The sequence below is a fragment of the Mytilus trossulus genome, chromosome 11 (assembly GCF_036588685.1).
Source record: "Mytilus trossulus isolate FHL-02 chromosome 11, PNRI_Mtr1.1.1.hap1, whole genome shotgun sequence".
NCBI lineage: Eukaryota > Metazoa > Mollusca > Bivalvia > Mytilida > Mytilidae > Mytilus > Mytilus trossulus.
This window is the reverse complement of record NC_086383.1, coordinates 57,069,111-57,086,426: the sequence shown is the minus strand read 5'-3', so window position 1 is coordinate 57,086,426 and position 17,316 is coordinate 57,069,111.

Below are 17,316 nucleotides of genomic sequence, written 5' to 3'. Positions count from 1 at the left end.
AAAGTTGCTATTATTCATGCATGCAATTATTCTAAATTTACAGTATTTAAATTGTAAGGTGAAAATGTTTTTTTATGCCCATATATTTAGTCACTAAAACCCCCAGTGATGATATGGTAGAGTTTACACCATGACATTACACACTTGTTATGTTAAGCAATCAATTTATATTACAGAATTGTTGATTTTTATAATAAAAAGAATGAATTGTTACTACATGTATTAGTTTTGAATTTTTATTCCTGTTCGAAGGTTTTACCACCTTGTAGCACAGACTTATAATGGTGTAATCAACAGTACTTATGTTGAAACATGAGGTTATAGTACTGTCTTGTACAAATATTGTTGGAGTTCAATAGACCACTTTCGAGTTCATCCGTCACCGGCAAAAACTTGTCATTATGCACGCCTTTATGACGTCATTTACCAGATAGAGGGGGTCGCCTGTATCCCTGCACTATTTACGTTCAACAAGCGTCTTAGTGATCGTCTTTGTGCAGGATAAACTAGAAATAATGGTTGCTCTGTAGGTACTTACTGACAATTCCCTAATGACAGCAGTGTTGATTGTCAATTTTGAGAATTCAATTTGCCGAATAATTCGTACAATATAGAATTATAGTTTTCCAACCACTCGCTCAACATTGAAGGGAAGTCACGATGCCCCTAAACGCACAAATGATGGTGATAAAGGCGCGTATAATTGACGAGTTTTTTCCGGTGACGGATGAACTCGAAAGTGGTCTATTGATTGATCAATGTGGAATTAACACCTCATATAGATTTAGAATTTGGAAGCGTTTTTATCATAAACCATTCAAGTGTTAAATGTATAAAGATAGAGATGTATGATTGTTAATGAAACCTCAGAGACCAAAATGAGATAGATGTGAGCCACTTTATGTCACCACACAGCCTTCAACAATGAGCTAACCTCATACCATAAAGTAAGATTATATGGTCCCAACATCATTAACATGACAAAACGTCAGAAAATTCATAACAAAAAAAAACAAGGATTAAAGGAGTATGTCCCTTTATAGATATTAAGATTGAACACAAATGGTCACTTTTATTTAAGACGGAAAACGTCTAAAATTTAACTTTAAGATAAAGAGATGTTGATATGTTTATCAATGAGACCCTAGAAACCAATGACAATGATGTAAGCCTCTTCACTCCAGGTCACTGTATAAACACATACATGTACCCTAAAATAAGATAATAAGTGGTTGACATGGCACAATGTCAAACAATAAAAATTGAGGAAGCCATTGATCTGATTTATGATAAAACAATAAATGAAAGGCAGCAACCATTCAACTTGAGGTTCTTGACTTGCACATGAATTTGGAGAGGTTAAACATGTCAAACAGAGGGGCCAATCCTCTCATTTCTTTGGACAGTAGTGTAACTAACTCAAAGTCAGTTGGAAAGGGATTGACTCATAAGTGATTTTAAAAAGGAGGAGGTTCCGGGTTGGAACCCCTGCTTTTTTGGACGATCCAAGCATTTGAATGGGAGCATATAGTTGACCCCCCCCCCCTTTACTCTAGGTTGGGACCCCCTTTTAAAATGACTGGATCCGCCCCTGAGGCAAACCAAATGAATTTAAAGTAGAAAGACGTTTTCCTTTAAATGTCTGTCCACCAAAGCCATGGGAACCTCGTCGTGACATAAACACATATGTGATAGACTGACACTCACAATCAATAGTAACTGTGTCATTATTTTATATGTATTAGAAACATAAGTAGTTCATATAAAACTGTCCTAATCATATAAAACTATGCAATAGTCTCAAAGTCAATAAACTATGAATCTGGGGTATAACCATGGAAATGAGATTTGCCAATGTTTCTACTACTGCTTACAAAATATTATCTAGACATACCATTAGTGATTCCTATTAAACTTAACTATTGTTTAAAAATTCATGAACTACTTGCTACTGGACGAAAATCAAACTGACCTAATGAATTATAAACTTTAACATTAAAACGTATGAAATTGTTTTAAAGTCAATACTAGACCGTTACTGAGGAGTGGGATCAAATGATATCAATGTAAATGAAATGTGCCGATAATTAAACAACTGCTATCAATTCACGGTCATTGACTATTTATGAATGGATTTCCTTAAACCATGACAGAGGGGACAAATAATCTCCATGGACATGAGATATGCCAAAGCTTATACAACTGCATAGTTAAGTGCCAACTATCACTGAATATTCATAAATGGTTTTCCTTAATGACAGAGGGGACAAATAATCTCCATGGACATGAGATATGCCAAAGCTTATACAACTGCATAGTTAAGTGCCAACTATCACTGAATATTCATAAATGGTTTTCCTTAATGACAGAGGGGACAAACAATCTTCATGGAAATGAGATATGCCAAAGCTATAAATACAACTGCATACTAGTAGTTGAGTATCAAATATCATAGACGTATCTTAAGAAATTTCACTCCTGACCTATTCACAAACTTTAACTTGCCATTTTTGCGAACATTTCAGTCAATAAACCATGACTGAAGGGACAGGGCCTAAAAATCTCCATGGAAATGAGATGAACCAGTACTAATACGTACTGCATACCAAAGACTAACGGATCCAGCCATTTTAATAGGGGTTTCCTAACATGACCCAGGACAAAAGGAGGGGGTTCCAACTTCATGTCCCCATTCAAATGCATTGATCGTCCCCCCAAAAAGGAGGTTCCGACCCCCCTGGATCGGCCAATGCATATCAACGTGTTTATTCTTTAAGTCTGTCTATTCCAAGGATATTTTTTGAGAGACTAATTGAGAACATATTTCTGTGTTCGATCAAAGTTTCTGAGTTGCTGATTAATTAACAAGTGGCAATATTTGCCACTGGACATATTAATGCAATCCTTCAATCAACCACTATTGATTGTCAACTGCACACACATAAAGATTTAACTGGTCCTTTGGGTACAAAGAAAACCACCTTATTCGTTTTCATTGGCATTGGCTTCGTGATAAATACCATTTCATGTGTTCGCCTATCACGCAGGCATTCCTATAAGGCGAAACGCGAAAATAGAAAGAAAAAATATTTCGACTTTGAGATTTCGCGTTTTCGCCCTTTAGAAAATGGTGGTCGCATCTTTTTTCACATTCATTAATACTAGAACACACCCGCGAAATCGCGGGTATATACAGCTTGTGGACTGTTGTAGGCTATTTTTTTGGTAAACGATAGTTTGTATGGGAAATTTCATAAATGGTATCAACAGCCTTCTTCCTTGTTCAAAAGTCCGATATTTGTTTCCTATCTGTTAAATTCAAATGTTTTCGTGTGTCTGGCCTCAGACCACAATTATTCTTCTCCTTTGCTACAATGATGCTTTTGGTAAAAGTCAAATAAAATTAACAATTTGCACCGTTTCAAACATGAAATCCAATTGCTTATATATAGACCATTATTAGTCTAATAAAATATGCTTCTAGGACAATCCGTCAGTGTCTTTTTGTCGAGCCTTCGACTTTAGTCGAAAAAGCGAGACTATTAAAGCGATCCTACATTCCGTCGTCGGCGTCGTCGTCGGCGGCGTCCACAAATATTCACTCTGTGGTTAAAGTTTTTGAAATTTTAATAACTTTCTTAAATTATAATGGATTTCTATTAAACTTGGACAGAAGCTTGTGTATGATCATAAGATAGTATCCTGAAGTAAATTTTGTAAAAGTAAAATTCTATTTTTTTCCATATTTTACTTGTAAATGGACTTGGTTTTTCTGCAGGGAAACATTACATTCACTCTGTGGTTAAAGTTTTTAAAATTTAAATAACTTTCTTAAACTATCCTGGGTTTGTACCAAACTTGGACAGAAGCTTGTGTATGATCATAAGATAGTAACCAGCGGTAAATATGGTAAAAAAATAAATCCATTTTTTCCGTATTTTTACTTTTAAATGGACTTAGTTTTTCTGCGGGGAAACATTACATTTACTCTGTGGTTAAAGTTTTTAAAATTTGAATAACTTTCTTAAACTATCCTGGGTTTGTACCAAACTTGGACAGAAGCTTGTTTATGATCATAAGATAGTATCCAAAGGTGAATTTTGTTAAAAAATAAATCAATTTTTTCCGTATTACACTTTAAATGGACTTAGGTTTTCTGCCAGAAATCATGCAACACATTCCTTTAAAAATTGTTATACGATGATGACTGATGTACCCATATTTTGACTATTTTATTAATTGTCACTGTTTTTTAACGCATCATGTAAATGTAGCGGAATTTGATGAGATTGTTATTAAAGTGAGAGGGTTAGCGCTATAGAACCAGGTTTAATCCACCATTTTCTACATTTGAAAATGCCTGTACCAAGTCAGGAATATGACAGTTCTTGTCCATTCGTTTTTGATGCGTTTTGTTGTTTGATTTTGCCATGTGATTATGGACTTTCCAAATTGATTTTCCTCTAAGTTCAGTATTTTTGTGATTTTACTTTTCACTCTGGTTATTTTTTTTAAAAATTTAACAACTTTCTTATACTATTGTAAATTTGTACCAAACTTGGACAGAAGCTTGTTTATGATCAAAAGTTAGTATCTAGAATGGAAATTTTGTTAATATTTGGTACCTGTGCATCTGTATTTTACTTATAAATGGACTTAGTTTTTCTTCCAGTTAACATTACATACAGTCTGCAGTTAAAGTTTTTAAAAAAATTATTCGATTCATAAACTATCCTGAATTTTTTACCAAACTTGGACAGAAGCTTCTTACAATCAAAAGATAGTATCAAGAGGAATATTTTTATTGATTGTTTTCCTCATTTTTGTTGAGCCTTGGAGTTTCAGCAAAAGTAGGCGAGACACTGGGTTCCGCGGAACCCTTACAATTTTTGTTTCTTTTGAGAGCCTTATTTAGATGTCAATGGTAGAATATGCATCATGTATAAATGACTAAGGCTAATTTGAGGCGTGGTCGGAGGAGTCCTGATCCCGAAATCCCGCTTAAAACCATGAAATCCAGAGATGCAGAATTAAAAGAAATGCATATCCCGAAATCACGAAATCGAAAAATATATTCCCGGATCCAGTAACTGCATTTAATAGACAAATTTAATAGACACAATATATGTTTAATCCTTTGTAACTTAAGTTGGTACCTAACACTACAGGGGGATAACTCTGTAAAGTCAGCTAAACCTTTTAATTATGTTGTGTTGTGAATGGAATATTAAACTTCTCAATGATCAAAATAAGTGTTTGTCAAACTGCTATATAGCCAGTGTATTTTTTTTGACAAAACAGATGGTTAAAATTTTTGGATTTTTTTATATTTAGGTTAAAGGGTCAAAGTACTTTTACAAAATTTTATGAAAATTAAACGAGCCAAATTAATTTTAGTGAAAGTGTTTGGTACCACCTTACTAGCCTCTGATCTATTACTGTAAAATCTGTAGTTATTGTGAGATTTTCATTAAATGCTAATAATGAGAGTAATCACAATATTATATAATTTTTCCAGAAATATCAATAATTAATCTCAAATTTGTGTCCATTCTTCAAAGTTGCTATTATTCATTGTTATTCATGCATGCAATTATTTCTAAATTTATGGTATTTGAATTGTAAGGTGAAATTTTTTTTTTATGCCCATAAATTTATGTCACTAAAAACCCCAGTGATGATATGGTAGAGTTGTATGTTTTACAGTTTACACCCATGACATTACACACTTGTTATGTTAAGCAATCAATTTATATTACAGAATTGTTGATTTTTATAATAAAAAGAATAAATTGTTACTACATGTATTAGTAGAGTTTTTATTGTCGAGCCTGCAACTTTTGTTGCAGAAAGCTCGACATAGGGATAGTGATCCGGCGGCGGCGGCAGTGGCGTTAGCTCACTTCTTAAAAGCTGTATATTTTAGAAGGTGGAAGACCTAGATGCTTCATACTTTGTATATAGATGCCTCATGTTACGAACTCTCCGTCAGTCACATGTCAAATGTCCTTGACCTCATTTTCATGGTTCAGTGACCACTTGAAAAAAAAGTTCAGATTTTTTGTAATGTTGAATTCTCTCTTATTATAAGTAATAGGATAACTATATTTGATATGTGCGTACCTTGCAAGGTCCTCATGTCTGTTAGACAGTTTTCACTTGACCTCGACCTAATTTCATGGATCAGTGACCAAGGTTAAGTTTTGGTGGTCAAGTCCATATCTCAGATACCATATGCAATAGGGCTAGTATATTTGGTGTATGGAAGGACTGTAAGGTGTACATGTCCAACTGGCAGGTGTCATCTGACCTTGACCTCATTTTCATGGTTCAGAGGTTATAGTTAAGTTTTTGTGTTTTGGTGTGTTTTTCTCATACTAAATGCAACAGGTCTACTATATTTGTTGTATGGAATGATTGTAAGGGGTAAATGTCTAGCGGGCAGATGTCATGTGACCTTGACCTCATTTTCATGGTTCAGTGGTCAAAGTTAAGTTTTTGAGTTTTTTGTCTTTTTATCTAATACTATATGCCACAGGTCAACTATATTTGGTGTATGGAAATATTTTATGATCTTTATGTCAGTTGCGCAGGTTTTATTTGACCGTGACGTCATTTTCACGGTTCATTGCACAGTGTTAAGTTTTTGTGTTTTGGTCTATTTTTCTTCAACTATAAGTAATAGGTCAACTATATATGTTGTATAGAAGCATTGTTAGCTGTACATGTCTGCCTGACATGGTTCATCTGACCTTGACCTCATTTTCAAGGTTCATTGGTGATTGTTTAGTTATCTTAATTTATGTTAAGTTTATGTGACAGTTTTTATAAAGCTTTATACTTAGGACTATCAACATAATATTAATGAAAAGTACAGAAGGCGAGACATTTCAGCGTGTGCACTCTTGTTCTTGTTGGAATGGTTTACCAGCTTGTAGCACAGACTTACAATGGTGTAATCAACAGTACTTATGTTTTAACAAGAGGTTATAGTATTGTCTTGTACAATATATTGTTGGAGTTCAATTGATTGATCAATAGACCACTTTCAAGTTCATCCGTCACCGGGGAAAAAATCGTCAATTCTACTCGCCTTTATGATGTCATTTACGAGATAGAGGGGGTCGCCTGTATCCCTGCACGATTAACGTTCATCAAGCGTCTTAGTGATCGTCATTGTGCAGGATAAACTAGAAATAATGGTTGTTCTGTAGGTACTTAATGACAATTCCCTAATGACATTTAAGTGATTATTTAGGATAAAGAGATGTTGATATGATTATCATGAGACCCTAGAAACCAATGACAATGTTGTAAGCCTCTTCACTCCAGGTCACTGTATAAACACATACATGTACCATAAAGTAAGATAATAAGGGACTGACATGACACAATGTCAAACAATACAAATTGAGGAAGCCATTGATCTGATTTATGATAAAAAAAAATGAAAGGCAGTAACCACTCAACTCTAGGCTATTGACTTGTAATGAACATATAGAATTTAGAGAGGTTAAACATGTCAAACAGAGGGGCCAATCCTCTCATTTGTTTGGACAGTAGAGTAACACTCAAAGTCAGTTGGAAAGGGATTGACTCATCAGATCTTCTTCTTTATGGACAACTGTCATTTATTTAATTATTCAAGTGAAGTCCTTAAAATATTTGAGGATGTGGCCTCGATGTCCATCAATTTTTTTAGAACTTTTTTCTCTGTTTTTTTTTTGTACTTTGCCCATTATTTTCCATTCTTTATTTTTTCAGTCTATTTATCTATAATAGTCTTTATTGTTTGCCCTTTATTTTGCACCTTTGCCTATGATTCTCTATTTAATAATAAACAAATGTACATCAAGACCCTCATATTCAGGTACTTCTTATTTTGTCAATCATAAAAAGCCAATTCTTAAAGCACCCAAGACTCTGTGCAGTAATTGAGTTATGTAGTGAGGCACATTGGCAAATCCATGGAGAGGGGACTTTTTAAGTAACTTTAAAAAGGAGGAGGTTCCGGGGGTTGGAACCCCTGCTTTTTTGTACGATCCAAGCATTTGAATTGGAGCATATATTTATTCTAGGTTGGGACCCCCTTTTAAAATGACTGGATCCGCCCCTGAGGCAAACCAAATGAATTTAAAGTAGAAAGACGTTTTCCTTTAAATGTCTGTCCACCAAAGCCATGATATGGGAACCTCGTTGTGACATAAACACATATGTGATAGACTGACACTCACAATCAATAGTAACTGTGTCATTATTATATATGTATTAGAAACATAAGTAGTTCATATTAAACTGTCCTAATCATATAAAAACTATGCAATAGTCTGAAAGTCAATAAACTATGAATCTGGGGTATATATATAACCATGGAAATGAGATTTGCCAAAGTTTCTACTACTGCTTACAAAATGTCATAGACATACCATTAGTAATTCGTTTAAAAATTCATGAACTACTTGCTACTGGACGAAAATCAAACTGACCTAATGAATCATAAACTTTAACATTGAAACGTATGAAATTGTTTTAAAGTCAATACTAGACCGTTACTGAGGAGTGGGATCAAATGATATCAATGTAAATGAAATGTGCCGATAATTAAACAACTGCTATCAATTCACGGTCATTGACTATTTATGAATGGATTTCCTTAAACCATGACAGAGGGGACAAATAATCTCCATGGACATGAGATATGCCAAAGCTTATACAACTGCATAGTTAAGTGCCAACTATCACTGAATATTCATAAATGGTTTTCCTTAATGACAGAGGGGACAAATAATCTCCATGGACATGAGATATGCCAAAGCTTATACAACTGCATAGTTATGTACCAAATATCACTGAATATTCATAAATGGTTTTCCTTAAACCATGATAGAGGGAACAAACAACCTCCATGGACATGAGATATGCCAAAGCTTATACAACTGCATACTAGTAGTTAAGAATCAACTATAATGGACGTATCTTAAGAAATTCCACTCCTGACCTATAAATCACAAACTTCAACTTGTTATTTTTGCGATCATTTCAGTCAATTAACCATGACTGAAGGGACAGGGCCAAATAATCTCCATGCAAGTGAGATGAGCCAATGCTAATACGTACTGCGTACCAAATATCAAAAGTGATTCACCTTTAAACTGACCTAATGACACACACTTTAAGGGCATACGATACAGTTTTGATCCTGTATTTACAAGTTCGTGAAAATTTGCATATATAGATATAGGAAGATGTGGTGTGAGTGCCAATGAGACAACTCTCCATCCAAATAACAATTTAAAAATTAAACCATTATAGGTTAAAGTACGGCCGTCAACACGGAGCCTTGGCTCACACCGAACAACAAGCTATAAAGGGCCCTAAAATTACTAGTGTAAAACTGAGACTACTATAACTATGTGTTATAGTAGTCTCAGTGTAAAACCATTCAAACGGGAAAACCAACGGTCTAATCTATATAAAGGCTATTTTGTTTTTGATTAAATCAAATATGTAATAAAAAAATATACCTTCATGTGCTACTTTTTGAGTAAAATGAGTTCGAAATTTTGTATATTTGCTCAAAATTAAGATTTGTGGCCGTAATTTCTTTTTCGGAAGAAAGACATAACTTTTTTGTAATAAAAGATAGACACAGAATTGTTTTTTTGTTAAATAATCAGAAATTTCTGTATTTTATAAGTATCCTAAAAATTATGCATTTTTTATTCAGAAATAACTCATATTTATCAAATGTTCATGAATTGCGGAAAATACGTCATTTTTTGCTGCATGTTTATCAAAATTTAAAAAAAAACCTCTATTTACAGTTCTATAAAATTTGGGTCATATAATCTCCCTGCATAATGAAACAAATTGCTGTTTTGAAAAATAGGGGTCCATGAACTCGTTTTCAAATTAAATCAGTTTAAATGATAAAAATCAGTCGAAAAATGCATCTTTCCCCGATATGTCACAGTTTGACGTCGCGAAAATAACATTTTACGTTAGCAACGTCAGTACCTCCCAGGCTGTAACTGTATCGTATGCCCTTTAGTTCATGTATCATATCAACGTGTTTATTCTTTAATATATAAGTCTGTCTATTTAAATGATATAATTTGGGTAGTCAGTTGTTTTTAGACATCAATAAATTCTTCAAACTTGAACAGAGAAGCTTCTTAAAAAATATCTCATCTCAAATTTATTTTCTGCAACTTGCAAAAAAGTAAATGTTTTAGATTTACTTGCAGTAACTGTGACAAGATGATTACCGCTGCAACAAAATCTGTATAGGTTTCGACAGATTTAAGAAAATCTCATGGAACAACTTGTGTTCCTTACAGACTTGTTTCTGCATTGGTTCCAGGCACAGTGTATATGGCCAAACTCAGAAAACGGAGTTTTAAGACATAAAGCTATATATAGAGTCGGTATAACTATTCTAGATCTCCCTAAAAGAGGCGTGGTTTGAGAAACAGCTGTATTTACAAAGTGCAACTTATACCAAAATTTATTCAAATAAACAACTCTCTAAAATCAGTTTTCTCACATTTATACTCATTTATCAGAATTATAGCCTTGAAGTAATCACTGCGTATGGTTTTTAGTTTTAGTTTTTCTTTAATGTACAGTTTATACCCCCCTTCCCTGTTTCAATTTTTTTGAAGAATTTTAAAACAAGATTTTAATTATTGCTAGCTTACCCTATTTGCATATTTTCTGAAATAAAATGCCTAGAACATGTTTAAAACTGTTTTAATAACATATTGAAAGCATATCTCACAATACTATGAATGTAATGAATAGCAGTCAATCATTTCAGGTTGCACTTTGTAAATACAGCTGTTTCCCAAACCACGCCTCTTTTGGAAATTTATAATATTCATAGAAAATTACTTTTGTTTACATACTGGTTCCCAGTTATGCTCTCTGTATTCCATCTCATAGAGACATAACTTGGAATTGTTACCAGTACATATACATGTGCATATTGTTTACTTTGAAATCTGTGGTAACCCTTTATTCGAGGTAGGGGTAGTTTAGGCATTTTGTGAGAGTTTCAACTCTGAAAAATCAGGGCATATAAACGTTGAAAATATGCCGCACAGTCCTATATTTTGACATTTGAACAAAATTGTGGCGCATATATGAACTTTCAATTCTAGGAATTTTTTTTTCTTCAAAACTTCATAGTTAAAGTGGTACAGTACAACTTTCTGATAACATACACAGTCTTTTCTACGATGACAACTATCGATTTCAAAACTTGAATGTGTATGATTGTGTAACAAAAAACAACCATGTCAATTTCAGCATGCCGTTTAGAATGTTTATTGAATGTCAAGTCTGAAGCGTAGAACAACACATACGTACGTTCTTCAATAACTTTCAGACCTAAAAAAAATAGAAAATCAACTTGTCTAAAATTAAATTTTAAGAGTTATGTTGAATACATGTACCGCTATTATAGATAGACCTGTTTGTAAACAAAAAGACAAAAAGTGCAATCTTAAATATTCTTTAAAATGATATCATTTTCATAATTTGTGTACTGTTTCGTAGGGGAATTTTGTACCCTACGAAACTTCTTCTAAAGACACATATGTTTTGCAATTTTAAATGTTTCCTATAGACATTCCAGTTTGTTTACTTTAAATACTAGAAAAATCTAATTTTTTTTCTGAATTGGAAAACCATTTTTATCGATAAAGATTAGACAGTACTTCACATATGAAGGTACAACTCATGTTACGTAGTGGACATTTTGATGCGTTTCGTAGTGGACAAACCCGTTTCGTAGTTGACAAAACCGTTTCGTAGTGGACAAAAAGTTTCGTAGTTGACATCAACCCTATTATATGTTTATAAAAACATAATAAAAATTACATGAAACTTACCCTTGTTATTTGTTTTGCACGAATATAATTGAAAAAAGATTTAAAAAAGACTGCATGGCAGTGTTAGTGTCCACTATACGAAACGTTTTTCTCCCATACTTGTTTCGTAGGGGACATATTCGCATGTTTTATCCCCCCCCACAATCCCTATATTGCAATAGTAACAAGACTGATTGTATTAATCAAAGCATCTATTAAGCTGTACACTGATATTTTTTTCATAATTTTAAAACCAGATACTGAAGGAGATTTGAACCGTTTCGTAGTGGCCATTAACAAAAATACGGTATCACTCTGGTCCATTTGATGTGCTCAATTTTTCTTACCAACAATTTAATTGCCGTTATAAAAGCACCACTTCTTTTGTAAGACCCTAATGTTTATATCTCTTGCCAAAAAAAATACATTAATTTTATAAAACTGTTTATTGGCAAATTCTAATGAATTCGTTTCGAAGTGGACATTTTGTCAGGGACACACCTTCTGAAATTGAAAATCCTATATTGAAAGCTGTTTATAAAAATATGTTGACTCTGAACATACTTTTGAACTATTAAAGAACTTATGTAAAGTAAAAATAATATTTATTTCTTCATTTTTTAACGATATTTTAGAGTATAAATGTTGAACAGGCAGTCTAAGGACATGCCATTTTGGTTGTTTTGGACCATTCAGGAGTCAATATCTTATCAATCCATCTAAAAATAAACTGTTTCTTTGCTTAAAAATGTTAAATCTCATTCAATGTACTAACTGCACAAAAAATTACTTGCAAAGATCAAACATATTTTTTTAAAAGTGAATTGGACAAGAAAATACGTTTTTATTGAAAAACGCCCATATACTCCTGTTTCAAATTGGACAATGTTTTGTAATTTGATTTACTTTTGAAATTATTTGTAATGTTAAAATGATAATTATTCACCTTGAGCGATGTATTATTGCTGATCATTCGAGATTCTTTTTTTGCGAACCCGTCTTCAGCTGAATGTGTGATTACTGTATCGTATTACTACACGGGTCGCAAGGGGTTTCAAATCGAAAATAAATTACTCGGCTAGAAACAGGTGTAATAGGATTGAAAAATAAATGAACACGGGATATAATGTTTTATTTTTTGGGGAATTCTGGATACAGTGTATATAATTTCACGGCACAACCCTCTTTTAACATTTTCTCGACTAGCTTAGAAAATATATGACCTTTAATTATTGATTACCCTGACAAAGCAAGTACTTTAATTAATTAGTTTAAACATATTTATTTAAATACTTTAATGCTAGTTAAATAATATTTATATAAAATGTATTATTATTATTATTATTATTATTATTATTATTATTATTATTATTAATATTATTATTATTATTATATAGGGTTATTGCATGAATATTGGGGAATATTGTCCCGAGTAGAATTTTATATTGCACGAGCTTGCGAGTGCAATATATGTTCTACGAGGGACAATATTCCCTAATATTCATGCAATAACCCTTTTATTGTATATATAGCAATATAATATTTGAAAGTAAAACTTGGTTTAAACTAAGATTTTGTCGTTAATGACATGAATTTTGAAGATTTATAGCACGCTAACGTTCTACCAAAGAAAATAACCAAACGTTAGCGTGCAATAAATTATTATTATTTATATATTTTTATTAGAGAATTAGTTATGTCACATTAAAGCCTCCATACATACTGGATATGACAAGGAAGTAAAGTGTATGATCAGATCGTTACACGACAGATTATATATATAGGCTGAGACTACTATAATAGTCTCAGATATAGGTAAGTGATGCATATTATTAAAACTGTTCTTTTGTAATTGTCTCTTCCTATACATGCTATATTAACCAATGTTTCCAATTGATATCATCTTTATTAATTGAATGCATATTTAATAGTATAGGGAGTATCAGTCTATGGAAGAAGAGATTCGATAAAAACTTTTCTTATATCAACGAGCGGCTATATTGTCTTATTTCAACGAGTTGCATTGTGGGAAATTTCAGACGAATGTTAGCATTGGTACGAATTTCTCGATATAAAGTAATGACTCTTTTCTAAAAACAGGGTGACATTTAACACGACATACGTCTGGTGTGTAATTTCCATGAATTATTTAATGTAATTACAAGCAAGGTGTATTTAAACGAGAAAATTGAATTGTTGAATAAATGAAACATAAATGCACGATTTATCATTTGTAGTTGTACACATTCTATAAATATCATGCAGCAAATTCAGTGGAATGCAATTGAGATGAATTCAATTGTTTGCTAAGCCAAAATCACCAATAAGTCAAAGATACTGCTATATTTTATTATATCAATGCGATATTTGTCTTATATCATAGCGATGATTTTTTAATATCAAAAATTTATGAATGCGATACTTTTCTAATATAACTGCTATAGTTTTTCTAATATAAAATGAATACGTTGACACGTCACAATGCTTGTCAAGAAACCTGCAAAATAATTCACAAACTTAGATCATGACCGGTTTAATGTTTTAGGATCAATATCACTAAAATTTCGTAACTGTTACAAAATTAACGCTTACATGAACTTATCATTTCAAAAATGTTGCTTGACCCTATTGATAGTTGAAAGTGTTAACAACCTGTTCAGTCTATTGTTTTCAATCACATGGTTTAACCGACTAACTAACGTGTTTAACCCCGCCACATTATTTATGTATGTGCCTGTCCCAAGTCATGAGCCTGTAATTCAGTTGTTGTCGTTTGTATATGTGTTACATATTTGTTTTTCGTTCACTTGTGTTTATATAAATAAGGCCGTTAGTTTTCTCGTTTGAATTGTTTTACATTGTCTTATCGGGGCCTTTTATAGCTGACTATGCGGTATGGGCTTTGCTCATTGTTGAAGGCCGTACGGAGAGCTATAGTTGTTAATGTCTGTGTTATTTTGGTCTCTTGTGGACATTTGTCTCATTGGCAATCATACCACATCTTCTTTTTTATAATTCTATTTGAAGTGATGATGCAATGGCGGAATTTACATGCGGTTGCAAATACTTCTACCGACCTATTAGATTCAAATATACTGGTCACACTGCTATAGCCTATCCACCTTGGTAATATCGAAATAGACAAAAAATATCATAACTTAAAAGAAACATTCATTCAAACAATCCAATCCAATACAGCTCCAAATTACAATAAATTGTCAAATGGTAAAATAAATAATCCAAACAAATTAAAATGTACAAATGCTGATGTCCCGAACTTTGAAGATACCAACTGAGTAGCCTCAGACTATAAATTGGACAACTTCAGATACAACGAAAATCAAAAATCTTGTCAAACAGAAAATTTATTTATTATCAACATAGAAAAAAAATATTGAAAAGGAAAACAGTTCTTTTTGGATATCAAAAACTTTTCCCGTTGGTATATCGATATCTCTATGAACATATCGGCTCGCCGCGTGGACGCTCTTTTACATCGCGATGACCGTGAGGGCATTCCGATGTATTGTTGACACAGAGATTTGACTTTCGTTTTTGACTAGTAACCGATCTTATAAATACGCGAACATTTCTTAATGCAAAATAACAATCCATATCGCTTGTTATAAATTCATTTCTTCAATATGTACTAAAAAAACATGTTTAGAACACAAATAGATAAGATGTCAATGTCTTTTGACGTTAGAAATGTGTATATATCTTTTCTATATTTATAAATTTAGATCGTTCAGTTGGAGGACTGGAAAGTAGTTATTTATAAGGGAAAATTTTAAAGATTTATAGATATAAGAACGGATGGTGCATGAGTTCGAATGAGACAACTTTCCATCAAAGTAATATTTTGTTTAAAGTAAACCATTACAGATCAAAGAAGGGTCTTAAAGACGGATCCTTGGCTCACAGCGAACACCACGCTATATAGGAACCAATAAAATACTAGTGTTAAACCATTCAAACAGGAACACCAACGGACCGGGTCTAATTTGTATAAAAAAGGAGATTCAAAAGTACAGGTCAGATTTTGTCGAATCAATCTGAACGAGGGCAGTATGATTCATCTTTGTCACAAGTTAGTTTCATTGTTATCAATAACGAAAGTCTTCCATGCGTTCGTTGCGAGCATATCGGAAATATTTTATTTCGGTGTGTTCATTATGAAATTTGCTAAATGTTATATATGTGAACAATCATTTTGATACTTAGCTATTTGATTACGACATGTTTTATTAAACCTTTATTTGATTAGATTTGCTTCCAAAACTAATTGAGAAATTTTTAAGATGTTACCAAAAACAATTTGAATTTAAGCAATGTTCTTAAAATTTCTTATTTACATACAATACTGCTAAGAAGTAAAATCACAAAAATACTGAACTTCGAGGAAAATTCATAACAGAAAGTCCCTTATCAAATGGTAAAATTAAATGATAAAACACACAAAACAAATGGATAACAACTGTCATATTTCTGACTCAGTACTGGCATTTTCAAATTTTGAAAATGATGAATTGAACCTGGTTTTATAGCGCTAAACCTCCCACATGTATGAAAGTCTCATCAAATTCTGTCATATTTACAACGATGCGTGAACAAATCACACATAATAGGTAAAATTGTCAAAAGATAGGTACAACAGTCTAATATTAATACTAATAAAAATTAAGTACTAATATTGATATAACAAAAACACCGCTATGATATTTTAAAAGTATCGCATTGATATAAGAACTAATAGCATTTGTTTATTTATGTATATAAGAAAAACACAGCACTTCAAATTTTACACGGACAATACACTTTGGCTTCTAACTAACTTCTGAATGTATATTTAGACTCAACTGTTGTTTATATTTGAACAATAAGTTTTAAAGTTAGTATTTTCTTAATTTTTCGTTGCCGAAAACAACATTTTCCGCATGGAATGTCCGCATATTTTCAATTGATATTAGACAATATCGCTATGTGATATAAGAAAAGTTGTTATCGATACGCTTCTATTATAGACTGACTGAAGTTACTAAAATTGTTCGTCCTTGTCGTTGTTTGAAAAGGTTGAGGTCTTACCATCTAGACAATAAAAAACGTCTTTTACAAACTAGTTTTGTCTCTTCTCACAAGATTTACGATATCTCATCATCTGTAAACCACTGTCGCTTTAGAGTCACTTGATACGCAATGGTTGGATACTTACTCTATCAAAACACTATTTGTATTATCAGTCAAATGATAGAGATTTACTCATGTAACTGTTATGCTTAAGCAAGGAATAGTTGTTCAATTATTCTTACAATAATACTGAGTTCAGATCTGAGTGAAAGGTCATATGACAAACGGAATTTGATGAGACTGTTGTAAAAGTGAGAGGTTTAGCGCTATAAAACCAGGTTCAATCCATCATTTTCTACATTTGAAAATGCCTGTA